This window comes from Hypanus sabinus, chromosome 8 (genome assembly GCF_030144855.1).
Source record: "Hypanus sabinus isolate sHypSab1 chromosome 8, sHypSab1.hap1, whole genome shotgun sequence".
Classification (NCBI taxonomy): Eukaryota; Metazoa; Chordata; class Chondrichthyes; order Myliobatiformes; family Dasyatidae; genus Hypanus; species Hypanus sabinus.
The window spans coordinates 105,549,878-105,564,471 of NC_082713.1; the positions used below are offsets into that span (position 1 = coordinate 105,549,878).

Below are 14,594 nucleotides of genomic sequence, written 5' to 3' on the forward strand. Positions count from 1 at the left end.
CTGAATCAAAGGTGGTGATGAATCAGCATACAGGAGAGAGCTTGAAAATCTGGCTGAGTGGTTACATAGCAACAACCTCTCACTCAATGACAGCAAGACCAAGGAACTGATTATGGACTTCATGATAAGGAAACCAGAGGTCTATGAGCCAATCCTCATTGGAGGATCAGAGGTAGAGAAGGTTAGCAACTTAAAATTCCTCAGTGTTATATTTCAGAGGACTTGTCCTGGGCCGAACACTTAAGTGCAATTGTGAGGAAAGCACAGCAGCACCTCTGCTTCCTTAGGAGTTTGCAAAGGCTTGGCGTCGCATCTCAAACTTTGACACACTTCTATAGATGTGTATATTGATTGGCTGCATCATAGCTTGGAATGCAAACTCCAATGCCTTTGAATGGAAAATCCTACAAAAAGGAGTGGATTTGGCCCAGTACATCTCAGGTAAAGCCCTCACAACCATCGAACACATCTACATGAAACAATGTCGTCAGAAAGCAGCATCCATCATCAGGGATCCCCAGCACCCAGGACATGCTCTCTTCTCACTGCTGCCATCAGGTATAAGGTAAAAGGGTCTCAGGACTTGCACCACCTGGTTTAAGAACAGTTTCTACCCCTCAATCATTAGTCTCTTGAACAGGGATAAGTATGCTCAATTTCACTTGTCCCATCACTGAAATGTTCCCACTGCCAATGAACTCACTTACAAGGACTCTTCATTTCATGTTTCGTTACTTATTGCTATTTATTAATATTTGCATTTGCACAGTTTGTTGTCACCTGCACTCCAGTTGATCTTTCATGGATCCTGTTATAGTTACTATTCTATAGATTTATTGGATATGCCCACAAGAAAATGAATCTCAGGGTTGTATATGGAGACATATATGTACTTTGATAATAAAACTTTGAAGTTTGAACTTCAATTTCTTTTTATGTATTGCACTGTATTGCTGTCACAGAACACCAAATTTCACAACATACTGTGATAATAAATCTGATTCTGACATTGACAGCCTACAGCAACCAATTATCCTACCATCATGTTGGAAGGAAACAGGAGCACCCAGGGGAATCCAGTGTCAACTCCGTAGGCACAGCACTGGAGTTGAGATGCCTACTCTTGCACCATCAGTGAAACAGTGATCTCTTTTCTAGTTTAACATTTCCTGTCATGGGGGAAGATCTGTTAAAAGACAGAGTCTGAGGCTTGCCCTCTTCATTCTGTGGTTTGCTCATGTTCTGAAGATTAGCCTGTTAAGCCAAGAGATATTATCATGCAATGTCTGCAACGAACACTCAATGTTGTTAGGTATAAGGTGAAGCCTGTCTGTTCACTGCAACGTTAACTAACTCTTAGACAGAATCTGAATCAGGTTCACTGTCACTGACATAAGTAGCGAAATCTGTTTTGCAGCAGCAGTACCGTGCAAGACATTAAAAATTACCGTAAGGTACAAAAATTTAAATATAAGTACTATAAATAGTACCAAAGAGGAGTAGCAAAGTAACAAGTCATAAACAAGAAATTCTGTGGATGCTGGAAATCCAGAGCAACCCACACAAAATGCTGGAGGAACTCAGCGGGTCAGGCAACATTCGAGAGGAGAATAAGCAGTCATTTTTGGGGCTGACACCTGTAACATTGACATCTTTTGCATAGTGTGGTAGTATTCATGGGTTATTGGTCCGTTCAGAAACATGATGGCAGAGGGGAAACAGGTTCTTAAATGTTGAGTGTAGGTCGTCAGGCTCCTGTGTCTCCTCCCTGATCGTAGTAATGAGAGGATGGTGAGGGTTGTTAATTATGGATGCTGCCTTCTTGAGGTAATTCTGGAAGACATCCTCAATGGTAGAGAGGGTGATGGAACTGGCTGAGGCCACAACTGTCTGCAGCCTCATTTGATCGTGTGCAGTGACTGGCCCCTCCACACCTGACAGTGATAAAACCAGTCAGAAGGCTCTCCACAGTGAATCTGCAGAGGTTTGCCAGGGACTTTGGTGACATTCCTACACCTAACAAAGTATAGCGACTGCTGTGCCTTATTTCTGATTGCATCAGCTACTCTTAAGCCTTCTTTGACAGCTGGTCAAAGCAAATTGGTGTTATATCTTGTGCCACTGTGCGCTGCGGGTTAGATGTCAGGAATTCTGTGATGAATAACTCACCAGCTAACTCCTTAAACCCTGTCTACCACCTACTGGGCCTGCTAGGAGAATGATGAAGTACTCTCCACTTGTCTGGACGAGTGCGTCTTTAATAACACTCAGCAAGCTCCACACCATCAGGACATAGAAGCCTGTTTGACAGGCACTCCATCCACTCACTCGACTACTAATGCATAGTAGCAGCAGTTACAGAGTCATGGAGTACTACAGCATGGAACAGGCCCATCTACTCTGTGCCGACCTGATCTTTAGCCTAGCCCCATCTTCCTGCACCCATACCATATCCCTCCAAACCCCTCTCAGCCAAATAGCTATCCAAACTTCACAAATGTTACAATTAAACCCACATCCACTAGCAACTTGTTCCACACCCATACCATCATCTGAGTTCAGAAGTTCCTTCTAAATATTTCACTTTTCACCTTAAGCCTATGACCTTTGGTTATAGGCTCACCCAATCAGAGAGCAAATATCCTGCATGTATGTGTGTGTATATATATATATACTCTCATAATTGTGCATACATATGTTCTGTCGTATTCAACCTTTCCTTATAACTCAAGGCCTGGCAGCATCCAGTCTGTAGCACTCCTGCAACGCGCCCTGCAGGGTACCATCACCTGGAGGCTGCACTCCAAGCCAGACACCACCTTGACTTGTCACTGGCTGATAATCCTGGGATTCTTTCTTTGGAACACCAGGGCCTCAAGGACTGCAGTGATTGGAGAATGCAGCTCAATACCACCTTCTCAAGGGTAACCAGGGAATTAATAAATGCTGGCTCAGTCCGTGAAGCCAACATCTCTTGAATGAATATATTAAAACATTGCTAAAAATATTCTTAACAGTCTGCAAACTCAGATTGACTCCCGAATATGGGCAAAGAAATTCCGAGCAATAATCTGAGTTTCACTTTTATTTGTTGCTATTCTATCAGGTGGGGAAGGTCACCAGCGTGGGGAGATTAAGATGGGATAGGCAGGGTTAATGCAAAAATAGGAGCTTGCTGGTTGGCATGGATTTGATGGGCTGAAGGGTCTGTCACCATACTGTACCTCTATGACACCTGGCTCTGATGTAATACACATCTTATTTCTGTGGACTTTTGAAGTACAGGTCCTCCCTAGGTTCTGATAGTGTTCAGTTTCTGAGAACTGTTTGCAACTCATCAGAAACGTGGCAGCTCTACACTATTTTAAAGTAAAAACATAGACCAACCAAGGGCAACGTAGTTAAAGCAGGGACCTTAACTCAGCTGGTCAAGTATTGTCATGGGATGATTTCCTATTCGACAGAAGCTGGTAAATCCATCCAGCTGGTCTCGTAATCTGCAGGCTGCATCATAAGTCAGGTGTTCATAACCTGGGAAGAACCTGTCTGATCTACTCCTCAGTTTTTTTTCTTCGATCCTGCCGAAGGGTTTTGACCCGAAATGTCAACTGTACTTTTCCCCATAGAAGCTGCCTGACCTACTGAGCTTCCCCAGCATCTTGCGTGTGTCGCTCGGAATTCCAGCATCTGCAGATTTTTTGTTACTTCCACCACCTCCAACGGGATCCCACTACCAAGCACATCTTTCCCTCCCCCCCTTTCTGCTTTCCACAGGGATCGCTCCCTATGTGACTCCCTTGTCCATTCTTCCCAAGCTGGATGAGAGAAACCTTGAGGATACAAAATTTGTCCTCATGCATTTGCACCTCCATAGACCATTAACTGTGAACCTATTTTGCAAAGGACTGGAGTTTTTCACCAAGTTCAAAGTAAATTTATTATCTAAGTACATATATATGTCACCATATACAACCCTAAGATTCATTTTCTTGTGGCCATTCACAGTAGATACAAAAAAGAGCAAAAGAGTCAATGGAAAACTGCACACAGGACAAACAACCAAAGTACAAAGGCAACAAACTGTGCAAATATAAAAAGAGAAAAAAATAATAACTATTGAGAACGTAAATTGTAGGGCCCTTGAAAATGATCATAGATAATGAAATCAGTTTAGTGGTGGAATGAGTGAAATTATCCACTCTGGAAAACAAATGGTTAAATTCTGAAACTCGTGACAACTTACCGTGCATCTCCTTGAGCCTTGATGTTGCAGGTTGAATTAATTAAGAATTTTAATGTCATAAAGATTCCTTTAGTCAGCAGATGTGGAGCAGTAAGCCACAAGCAAAGTGATTTATGTGAAAGCATTCACATTTCTTCATGCACGGTGGAGCTGAGCTTTGAAATGCTGCCTCCCCGAACGCTGTGACTTTGAAATTCATAGTTTTATTACAAAGTAAATCGAGAATGGACAGACGGAGTTGAGATACTGGCGAGTACTGGAATGAAGGAAGGTTGGAGGAGCTGAATGGCTCACTCATGTGCAGAATGGGAACTAAATCAGGCTTCGGAAGTGAAAGCACTGTAGGTGAAGTCAACAAAGGTGGGTCCTGAATTACAAAATCAAGACTTGCTTTGATACAAACGGCACTTTTCACTGTATGGTTCGATGTTCACGAGACAAATAAAACTCACCTTTAGATCTTTAAAATCACAGTGTATTTGTGAAACCCTACAACAGGACAGAAAGGGGTGATTTGGTCCATTATGTCTACACTGCTCTCTACCAGAGCAACTGCCTAGTCTCATTCACTTTCCAGTACTAAATTAAGGGTCTTTGTAGGTAAAGGAAGCAGGTTAGAGCAAATTATAAGAGATCTTGATCAGTTAGGGAGATGGCAAGTGGATTTCAACTTTGATAACTGTAAGGTGAAGCATTTTGGACATCCAAACCAGGGCAGGGTTTATACAGTGAGTGTCAGGGCTTTGGTGAGTGTTGTGGAACAGAACGACCTGGGAGGACGAATGCACAGATCACTGAAAGTGTTCATACAAGTGGGGAGGGTGGGGCGTGATGGCCTTCATCAGTCAGGGCATTTTGTTTATGATGTCACAGTTACATAAGTCACTGGTGAGAGTATATTGTACAGTTTTGGCCACACTATTATACAGAAGACTGGAGAGGGTGCAGAAAAGATTTATCAGGGTGCAGCCTGGACTAGAAGGCCTGAAATTTTTACAGCCTAGTAGGGGAATTAAGAGTTAAGGGGTAAAGGCAGGTAGGTGGAGATGAGTCCATGGCCAGATCAGCCATGACCTTATTGAATGGCGGAGCAGGCTCGTCAGGCCAGATGGCCTACGTACTCCTGCTTGTATTATGTTCTTATGAGTTATAGGGAGAGGATGGCCCCTCTGGATCATTACTCTGTGAGGTGTGGAAGAATGAGAGGTGACTTACCTCATAGACATATATCAAATCAAAAAGGGTATGGAGAAGATAGGCAGTCATAGTCTTTCCCCAGGGTAGGGGAGTCCAAATCTCGAGGGCACAGATACAAGGCAAGAGGGAAGAGATTTAAAAGAGACCTGAGAGGTAACTGTTTACGCAGAGGTTGGCAGGTAGCTGGAATGAGCTTCCAGAGGGATTGTGGAGATGGGTACAATTGCAACTTTTAATGATAGGTACATGGAGGGGAGGGTCATTGAGTATGGTTATGGGCAGCAGACTAGCAGCGCGGATGTTGTGATCTACATGGTCCAGTTGGGCTGAAGGCCTGTTTCTGTGTTGTGTGACTGTGGCTTAATGACTCTTGCCTCCCAAGGTTCTCTCCACCAAATATTTATATGATTCCCCTTTGATGGGCGTGATGGAACTTGTATCCACCACGTTTGCAGGCAATATGTTTCACATTCTGACCACACACCTGTGAAAAAACAATTGGTTAATTGGTTATTCTTGCATATTTCATTATTAAACAACCTCCATAAATGCAGCAGCCAGCCTGCAGCGGATATATAGTATAGAATTTTGAAGCATGCCTGCCTGCAGTTGCATTACCTTTCAGCAGCCCGAAATAATGCCGAGATGAGTATATTTAAAGTGGAGGGTGGCAAGTTCTTCATGAGTAAGGGTGGCAAATGTTGTGGTGAGACAGGGAGAAAGAAGCAGCCGTATGAAATGATGGAACTGGCTTGGGAGATCTCACGCAAGATTCTCTGAAGGTTAACTTGCAGGATGAGTCAGTGATGAGGAAGGCAAATACAATGTTAGTATTCTTTTTGAGAGGACTACTGGAATGTAAAAGAGAGGATGTGATGCTGAGGCTTTAGAAAGTCAGACTGCACTTGGAGTATTGTGAACTCTTTTGAGTGCCTTATCTACAAAATGAAGTGCTGATATTGGAGAGGGTCCAGAGGAGGTTCACGAAAATGATTCCGGGATTGACTGGGTTAATGTATGAGGAGCGTTACCTCATTGAATTCTATTGAATATTGAAAGGTCTGGAAAGAGTGGATGTAGGGAAGATGCTTCCTATAGTGTGTGAGTCTCGGACCAGAAGGCACAGGCTCAGACTAGAGAGATGTCCATTTAGAACAGAGATGAGGAGAAATTTCTTTAGCCAGAGGGTGGTGAGTCTGTGGAAGTCATTGCCACAGGCAGTTGTGGAGGCCAAGTCATTGAGCGTACTTAAAGCAGCAGGGTGTCAAAGATTACGGGGAGAAGGCAGGAGAATGGGGTTGAGAGGGATAATAAATCAGCCATGATGGAATAGTAGAGCAGAGTGGATGGGCCAAATGGGCTTATTCTGCTCCTATGTCTCATGGTTTAATGGTCTATGGTGTTGACCCAAAGGTCACACATGCATTGAATAGAATCCAAGCCAGTGTCTCACTGACACTCATCTGCTTGACGTGTGAAAGCAGCTTCAATTACATGCATATCCTGTGCCACTGCTGCTAACCCACAAGTAACAGAAAACAAAAATTTTAACACCAGCGAGGAAGGAGCGAAATGTCCTGACAGATCTGAAATGTTAAATAAAGCAAATAGGTCACAATACATCCAGAAATGTTTGCATATATGCAACACCATTCTTCACTTTTGTTAACTTCCATGCCTTTTGTTTAATCTGCCAGAATCGGCACAGTAGTATAGCAGTTAGCGTTAACACTTCACAGCACCAGTGACCCAAGTTCAATTCCTGCCATTGTATTTGAAGCGTTTGTATGTTCTTGACATGACCACATGGGTTTGCTCAGGATGCCCTGGTTCCCTCCCACATTCCAAAGATGTTTGGAATAGGAGGTTAATTGGTCACATGGGCGGTGCGGGCTCGTTGGGCCAGAGGGCCTGTCACTGTGCTGTACCTCTAAATAAAAATAAATTTTTAAATTGGATCGTGTCAACCCATGCTCAAGTTGAAGGAAATTGTGTTGAACAGTTAAAACTGGCAGGGAGGAGGAACACTCTTGACTTCTGAAGGACACTGTCAGCCAGTCAGAGGTTGAACCCTCAACTAGAAAGGGGAGGAGGGAAGAGAAGAGAGCGATAGTTTTAGGGGATTCTATAGTCAGGGGGGCAGATAGGAGATTTTGTAGGGCAGATCGAGAGTCTCGAATGGTATGTTGCCTCCCTGGTGCCAGGGTCCGGGACATCTCAGAATGGGTGCAGGCTATTCTTGAGAACGAGGGCATGAACCCAGATGTAGTGGTCCATGTAGGGACCAACGATGTAGGTAAGGTGAGTGAGGGGGTCCTGCTTAGAGAGTTCAGGGAGTTAGGAGTGAAGCTGAAAGGCAGGACCTCCAGGGTGACAATCTCGGGATTGCTACCTGTGCCACGTGCGAGTGAGGCGAAGAATAGAATGATTATGCACATTAATACGAGGCTGAGAGCATGGTGCAGGAAGGAAGGGTTCAGGTTTTTGGATAATTGGTCTTTGTTCCAGGGACGTTGGGATCTGTTTCGAAGGGACGGTCTACATCTGAACCGGAGGGGTACTAACATTCTTGCAGGAATGTTTGCCAGTGCTGCTCGGGGGGGGGGGGGGGTTTAGACTGGATGTGCAGGGGGCAGGGATCCAGATCCAGAGGGTTGGTCAGAAGGAGCATGGGGTTAAATGTGTAGAAGGTTTGGGTGATCTTGAGAAGGTCATCAAAATTCAAGGTGCAATTAGCCCGATGGAAGTTCAAGGAGCTGGGTTAGGTACAATAGACAGTGTTTTAAGCAAAGAGAGGAGGAATGGGCTAAGAATTCTATACTTGAATGCGTGTAGTGTCAGAAATAAGACAGATGAGCTTGAAGCTCAGATGAAAATGGGGAACTACGATATTGTTGGGATAACGGAGACATGGCTGCAAGAGGATCAGGCCTGGGAATTGAGTGTACCAGGGTATACGTGCTATCGTAGAGACAGAAATATGGGAAGAGGGGGTGGGGTGGCCCTGTTGGTGAGGAATGAGCTTCAGTCCTTAGCAAGAGGTGACTTGGGAACAGGGGAAGTAGAGTCTGTGTGGATTGAGCTGAGGAACAGTAAGGGTAAAAAGACCCTAATGGGTGTTGTGTACAGGCCCCCAAACAGTAGCATGGATATTGGGTACGTTGATTAGGGAGTTAACATTGGCATGTGCTAAAGGTAATGCAGTCATTATGGGAGATTTCAACATGCAGGTGAACTGGGAGAATCAGGTAGGTGCTGGACCCCAGGATAGGGAGTTTGTGGAGTGTCTAAGGGATGTATTTTTGGAACAGCTTGTGCTTGAGCCAACCAGGAACGAGGCTATTTTGGACTTGGTGATGTGTAATGAACAGGAATTGATAAGTGATCTTGAAGTAAAGGAGCCATTAGGAAGTAGTGATCATAACATGATAAGTTTTTATCTACAATTTGAGAGGGATAAGGGCAGATCAGAGATGTCAGTGTTGCAATTAAATAAAGGAGACTACGGTGCCATGAGGGAAGAGCTGGCCAAAGTTAAATGGGCAGATGCCCTGGCAGGAAAGACAGTGGATCAGCAGTGGCAGATATTCTTGGGGATAATACAAAAGATGCAAAAGCAGTTCATTCCAATGAGAAGGAAGGATTCAAAGAGGGGGAAGGGGCCACAGTGGTTGACAAAGGAAGTCAGAGATTGTATAGCATTAAAGAAAAAGAAGTATGACAGGGCTAAGATGAGTGGGAATACAGATGATTGGGAAAGTTTTAAGGAACAGCAGATCTTAACTAAAAAAGCAATACGGAGAGAAAAAAATCAGGTATGAGCTCAGTCTAGCCAGGAATATAAAAGGGGATAGCAAAAGCTTTTTTAGCTATGTGAAAAGAAAGAAGATAGTTAAGAACAATGTTGGCCCCTTGAAGAATGAATTGGGAGAAATTGTTATGGGAAACAGGGAAATGGCAACAGAATTTAATGCGTACTTTAGATCTGTCTTCACCAGGGAGGACACAAGCAATCTCCCAGATGTATGGATGGGCCAGGGTCATAAGATATCAGAGGAATTGAGACAGATTGACATTAGGAAAGAAACTGTGATGAGTAGACTGGTAGGACTGAAGGCTAATAAATCCCCGGGTCCAGATGGTCTGCATCCGAGGATTCTAAAAGAGGTGGCTCAGGAAATTGCGGATGCATTGGTAATCATTTTCCAATGTTCCTTAGATTCAGGATCAGTTCCTGAAGATTGGAGAGTGGCTAATGTTATCCCACTTTTCAAGAAGGGAGGGAAGGAGAAAACGGAGAACTATCGCCCTGTTAGCCTAACGTCAGTCGTGGGGAAGATGCTTGAGTCCATTATTAAGGACGAAATAGTGGCACATCTTGATGGCAGTAATAGGATTAGGCCGAGCCAGCATGGATTTACCAAGGGCAAATCTGTTGGAGTTTTTTGAGGGTGTAACAAGGATGTTAGACGAGGGTAAGCCAGTGGATGTTGTGTACCTAGATTTTCAGAAGGCATTTGATAAGGTGCCACATAGGAGATTGGTGAGTAAAATCAGAGCTCATGGCATTGGGGGCAGGGTTTCAACATGGATAGAAAACTGGTTGGCAGATAGAAAGCAAAGGGTAGCAGTGAATGGGTGTTTCTCGGACTGGCTGGAGGTGACTAGTGGGGTACCACAGGGCTCTGTATTGGGACCACAGCTCTTTATGATTTATGTCAACGATTTAGATGAGGGCATTGAAAACTATATCAGCAAGTTTGCTGACGATACTAAACTGGGTGGCAGTGTGACATGCGAAGAGGATGTTAGGAGAATACAGGGAGACTTGGATAGGCTGGGTGAGTGGGCAGATACTTGGCAGATGTCATTCAATGTGAATAAATGTGAAGTTATCCACTTTGGAAGCAGGAACAAGAGGGCAGAGTATTGTCTAAACGGTGTAGAGTTAGGTAAGGGAGAAATGCAAAGAGACCTAGGAGTCCTAGTTCATCAGTCAATGAAGGTGAATGAGCAAGTGCAACAGGCAGTGAAGAGGGCAAATGGAATGTTGGCCTTTATTACAAGGGGAATTGAGTACAAGAGCAAGGATGTCCTTTTGCATTTGTACAGGGCCCTGGTGAGACCACACCTGGAATATTGTGTACAGTTTTGGTCTCCAGGTTTAAGGAAGGATATTCTGGCAATTGAGGAAGTGCAGCGTAGATTCACTAGGTTGATTCCTGGGATGGCAGGGCTGTCTTACGCAGAGAGATTGGAGAGATTGGGCTTGTACACGCTGGAATTGAGGAGATTGAGAGGGGATCTGATTGAAATGTTTTAGATAATTAAAGGATTTGATAGGATTGAGGCAGGAAATATGTTCCAGATGTTGGGAGAGTCCAGTACCAGAGGGCATGGATTGAGAATAAGAGGTCAGTTATTTAAAACAGAGTTGAGGAAGAGCTTCTTCTCCCAGAGAGTTGTGGAGGTGTGGAATGCACTGCCTCAGAAGACGGTGGAGGCCAATTCTCTGGATGCTTTCAAGAAGGAGCTAGATAGATATCTGATGGATAGGGGAATCAAGGGATATGGGGACAAGGCAGGGACTGGGTATTGATAGTGAATGATCAGCCATGATCTCAGAATGGCGGTGCAAACTCGAGGGGCCGAATGGTCTACTTCTGCACCTATTGTCTATTGTCTATTGTCAGTCAGCGGGGCAGAAAAGAGGCAAGTACAAGTTAATCCAGAAAAGAGTGCAGTGCTGCGTATGGGGAGCGGCAACAAGGCCTAAATGTGAATAGATCATAGAGTCATAGAGCACCACAGCACAGAAACAGGCTCTTCAGCCCATCTAGTCCATGCAAACTATTATTTTGTCTACTCCCAATGACCTTTGCATCCAAACCATAGACTTCCTTACTCCTTTCATCCATCTACTCATCCAAATTTCTCTTAAATGCTGAAAATGAAACTTTATCTACCAGTTCTACTGGCAGCTCGTTCCACACTTTCACAATGCTCTGAGTGAAGAAATTCCCCCTCATGTACCCCTTAAATGTAGCCAGTTTGGTAGCCAAATGGTTATAAAGGCACTCATGATGGTTTCCTTTATTAGCCAAATTATGTTTAGCAACTGTGTTTAGATTTCTACTGTGTAGTGTTCTGATCAACAAAATACAGGAATGATGTGTTGGCACTGAGAGGGAATAGAGAAGATTTACAGGGACATTGCCAGGGCATGAAAACTGTAGTCAAGAGTAAAGATTGGATGTATTTGCTGGCTCCCAAAGCAATCTCTTTAATCCCAATACCTCACTTTACTTGCCATCAACTAATTCTCTCACAGGCAACACGGGTGAATCTGCAGATGTTGGAAATAAATAAAAAGCACAAAATGCTGGCAGAACTCAGCAGGCCAGACAGCATCTATGGGAGGAGATAATAATGACATTTCGGGCCTAAACCCTTCATCAGGAGTGAAGTAACATGGGATGGTCAAGGGGGGGATAAGAAGTGGGGGGACGGATAGAATAGCTGGGAAGTGATAGGCTGGAGGGAAATGGGCTAGGCGGAAGATGGAGAATTTTGGGAAATAAAAGAGAAAGAAAGGTAGGGCTGGGGGAGAGATTATAGTGAGGGGTGAAAAAGAGAGAGAAAGAGAGCCCCTCACTATAATCTCTCCCCCAGCCCTACTTTTCTTTCTCTTTTATTTCCCATAATTTTCCACCCCCATAGCCCATTTCCATCCAGCCTATCACTTCCCAGCTCTCTACTTTATCCCTCCCCCCTCTTCTTATCCCCCCACCCCTCGACCATCCCATGTTACTTCACTCCTGATGAAGGGTTTCGGCCCGAAACGTCATTATTACCTCCTCCCATAGATGCTGTCTGGCCTGCTGAGTTCTGCCAGCATTTTGTGTTTTTAATTCTCTCACATACGGGTTTATTGTTCAGTTGTTAAGTCGAGTCTGACATGGACCCTAGGGACCACAGGGTTTTCATGGCAAGATACGGAAGTAGATTCCCAGGCCTTTCTTCCACGCAGATACTGCTGCTGCCCAGGCTGGGACCCGGCTGGATTTGAACTGGGGATCATCTGCCTTGAAGACCAGTGCTGATGCCACTACACCACCACATCACATACAGTATGCTTACAAAAATTCCTACAGATAGGCTGGAGTTGTTTCCTTTCAAATTGAATAACTGAGGGGCAATTTAATTGAACACAGCACATAGAACAGTACAGGCCCTTTGTCCCACAGCATTGTGCAGACCTGATAACCTACTCGAAGATCAATCTAACCCTTGTCTCCTACATAGCTCTCCATTTTTCTATGATTCATCTGCTTATCTAAGAGATTAGGAATATCATCTAAGAGCTTTTAGAACATTATAGAATTGAGGTATCCAAAACTGTGAGAGATTCAGAGGGAAGAAATGGGAAGGACCTTTACAACTTAGCTGAGGGACAAAGGAAAGAAACAGAAACCTTTGATTTAAGGTAATTGGTCGAAGGATTAGCAGAGAAGAGGAAGGCATATTTAGTTTTTAGTGGGGTGGTAGGGTTGGAGAACTTATCACCTGAAGTATTGTTACGGGTACAATCTCTACATTTAAGTAACTCCTCAGAGTGTTTGTGAAGAGCTGAGTTCAACAGGGCTAAGGATCAAACAGCACAAAGTGAAATTTGTCTGAGTTACTCTTTCTCAGCCTGCACAGACATGATGGGCCGAGTATCCTCCATTTCAAAAACTTTGTATGGTGTCAGAAACAAGTGTAGTATCACAGTACATACTGTGAAATTTGTTGTTTTGTGGAGGCAGTACAATGCAATACATTAAAAACTACTATGTTACAATAAGAAGTATTTTAAAAATTAATAAGTTCTGCAAATAGAACAAGTGAGCTGGTGTTCATGGGTTCACAGTTGTTCTGTATTCAATATTTCAGTAATATTTGAGTAATCTTGTGAGGATCTAACCTGGTCCCAACATATCGATGTAGTTATAAAAAAAGAAAGGCAGCGGCTACACTGTATTAGGAGTTTGAAGCGATTTGGCATGTCAACAACTACACACAAAAACTTATATGGTCATACCGTGGAGAGCATTCTGACAGGCTACATCACTGTCTGGTATGGAGGGGCTACTGCACAGGACTGAAAGAAACTGCGGAAGGTTGTAAATCTAGTCAGCTCCATCTTGGGCACTAGCTACAAAGTACCCAGGACATCTTCAAGGAGCGGTGTCTCAGAAAGGCAGCGTCCATTATTAAAGACCTCCAGCACCCAGGGCATGCCCTTCTCTCACTGTTACCATCAAGTAGGAGGTACAGAAGCCCGAAGGCACACACTCCCCCATTCAAGAACAGCGTCTTCCCCTCTGCCATCTGATTCCTAAATGGAAATTGAACCCATGAACAGTACCTCACTATTTTTTAAAATAAACAGTTAATTTCTGTTTTTGCACATTTTTAACAAATCTATTCAATATACATAATGGACTTACTTGTTTATTTATTATAATTAATATATTTTTTCTCTTGGCTATATTATATACTGCATTGCTTTGAACTGCTGCTGCTGTTAATACATTTCACATCACATGCCGGTGATAATAAACCTGATTCTGATTATGTTTTTGATTAAGCATTCTTGCTCATTTAAATAATTCATTACAGTTTTCATGTAAAAAATACAGGAATTGCTTGCAGTACGTCATAATGCTACTATTACGGTATGCGCTGCTCTCACCTAAAATAAAATGAAGTACACAACTTCTTTCCCAAATCTCCTGTTTTCCTTTCAATTATTTTTAATGTTTGAAGTGACAGAACTTAACAAGGATCTGTCCAGAAATCTGATGATGGGGGAAGCCGTTTCTTGTGTGTGTGTGTGTGTGTGTGTGTGTGTGTGTCCTCAGGCTCCTGTACCTCCGGGTAGTAATGAGAAGAGAGCATGTTGTGTGTGTGTGTGTGTGTACTGAGGCTCCTGTACCTCCTGGTAGTAATGAGAAGAGAGCATGTTGTGTGTGTGTGTGTGTGTGTGTGTGTGTGTGTGTGTGTCCTCAGGCTCCTGTACCTCCTGGTAGTAATGAGAAGAGAGCATGTTGTGTGTGTGTGTGTGTCTGTGTGTGTGTGTGTGTGGGTGTGTGTGTGTGTCCTCAGGCTC

General features: G+C 43.7%; 1 long non-coding RNA gene across 2 annotated transcripts in view; it reads left to right on the forward strand.

Moving 5' to 3' along the window:
• The window catches only part of LOC132398309 (uncharacterized), a 226,671-nt gene that overhangs the window by 63,342 nt on the left and 148,735 nt on the right, over positions 1–14,594 (forward strand). Inside the window, exon 1 of one of the 2 annotated variants that reach the window (XR_009513612.1) lies at positions 3,487–4,603. The exons of the other annotated variant lie outside the window; for it this stretch is intronic. This is a non-coding gene — a long non-coding RNA (uncharacterized LOC132398309). Of the gene's footprint in view, positions 1–3,486; positions 4,604–14,594 lie in introns of those variants that run through there. 2 annotated transcript variants of the gene reach the window in all.